Consider the following 2500-nt stretch of genomic DNA (forward strand, 5'->3'; position numbering starts at 1 on the left):
CTTTCTCTTCTGGCCACTCCGGTGCCGTAATGGTGCCCGATTCGACTTCAACGTTCCCACACGAACACAGACAGACATCCACACACACAACGCACGCACGCACATGCACACACACACACACACACACACACACAGCAAAGAACAGCAACAACAAGAACAAAAAAAAAAAAAAAAAAAACCAGAACACAGACAACGAAAGTTTCATATCCTCGTGGTCCGATTCGTCAGCTTCTCTTCTGGCCACTCCGGCGCCGTACTGGTGCCCGATTCGACTTCAACGTTAGTACACGACCACAGACAGACATCCACACACAAAACGCACACACACACGCACACCCACACACACTCACACACAGAGCAAAGAAGAGCAACAACAAGAACAAAAACAGAACACAGACAGTGGAATAGCGAATTGTTCATGGGAAACCAGCTCTGAGGAGGTCTTTAGAAAACTTGATTGACCTCAGTTACACCAGATTTTTTTCACAGGTCCTCCTGCGGAATGTGTATATAAACTGTCTCATGTTTATACTTTATGAGAAATTCTCATTTGTCGACGAAGTGTCGTCAAGAGTAACTCCTTTCAAGACTCCGAAAGTGTCGTACAGCCTTTTATCAAAAATCCTTTGTTTATGCAGGCTCAGAAAACTGGAATAAGCTCCCCGAACCTGCCCACTTTATAGATAGCATAGCATCATTTAAATACTACCTTAAACACACATAAAGGGGTTGCTTATTCCCTGTCCCTGATCAATTGACGAGCACCCACTGTTGGAGTATCTCATCACCTCTCCTCTCCCATCTCTTCTCTAAAGTACATGCGCTTGGGCCACAATATTGAAAGGAAGCAAACATTTTATCCCTGTAAGGAGCAGATGTTGCACGATTGAATGAACGGATTCTAAAATATGTCGAGGGCAATTAAAAGCATTGCACTGACAACTAAGGGGACCCCTGTTCATAAGACACCCTCATTTCCACAGCAGGATGAGTGGCAGCTGCATACGTGATATTGAATCATTTCCTCTCTTCTTTCTAGATGTTATTTTTGTTTTATCGTATTTCCAGATTCTTGTACATGTGCGTTCACTTCATTTTTATATTTCACTGTATCACGTGACCCGTTGTTAATCTGCCGCGATTATTTATTTTTAAACAAATTGTTCTCTTATTGTTGGTGTTGTTACTGTTGTTGTTCATGTTCCATGGATTTTGTAACGAAAACAGAGCCCTGAGGAAGACCGGCAGCTATTTAAATACTTGATGTGTGTGTGACCACTTTATATCGTTTGGAAATGTATTTGTTTATTTTATGCCGTTTATATATTTCATGCTGATCAGGCTACTCTGGATAAAGTATATATATATATATATATATATATATAACATACTTTATTTCCATTGCAAATTAAAGCATGTGATGAATATTCCTAGGATACTACCTGCCCACAGGCAGGTAAGTACAAGGAAAGAAATACAGTGGACCCGGTCCATCACACCACAATTGACAGTTACACAAATATATACATGTATACAAGTACATTTACACACAAACATGATACATGAACAGCTGTTTCAGGACGAAAAGAAAAAAAAACACTAAAATGAACTTATATCAGCATACATTTAACCTAAGAAACACACACACACACACACACACACACACAAAATAACTCTAATCATTCGTTCAATTATACGAATCTACCGAAATTCACTACCAATGAATTGCATTAAATCCACCCAACATAATCATAACTATTTCACATCCAATATTGTAGAAAACACGGGAAAATATACATAATGATAAAAACATAATGCAAAAATATAGATCCTATAAATATACATAATTAACAATACAAAGGGGGGAAATCAAAATGGACATAACCGGCCTGCAAATAATTATTGTATATAAACATATGATATACATATAATATTCCTCTCACCTCTGTGGTATAATTCATAGTGATGACGATGATGATAACGATGGTAATGATGATGGTGGTTATGATGATGATGACAATATTGCAATAAAAGAAAGAAAGAAAGAAAGAAATAGATAGATAGATAGATAGATAAATAAATAAATAAATAAATAAATAAATAAAGAGGAGCAACAACAAGAAGAAAAACAGAACACAGACAGTGGAGTCTTATCTCCTCGTGGTAAGATTCGTCGCTAGCAATCCAGCGGAACTCTGGGAGCCTCGCCCGCCAGAACTCCGGGGAGGGAGCTGAAAGATAACAGATGGGAGCTCGCCTCGTCATGCCCTCTGTTCCACCCCGTTGGCTTTTCAGCAGGACGATTATTGCCTGTCCCGCCGAAAAGCTAATGATGCAAGCGCCGTTGCCCTTTCGGGAACATTACATTTGAGAGCAAAGTGTCTCTTCTGGCCATCAATATTCCCACACCGACCACAGACAGAGAAAAAAAATCGAAAGCAACAAGAAGAACAAAAAGAATAGATATAGATGATATAGATAGATAGATATATGTCGATGT

The sequence above is a fragment of the Diadema antillarum genome, unplaced genomic scaffold (genome assembly GCF_040938485.1).
Source record: "Diadema antillarum isolate AM-2024a unplaced genomic scaffold, OU_Dant_1.0 seq00001563_RagTag, whole genome shotgun sequence".
NCBI lineage: Eukaryota > Metazoa > Echinodermata > Echinoidea > Diadematoida > Diadematidae > Diadema > Diadema antillarum.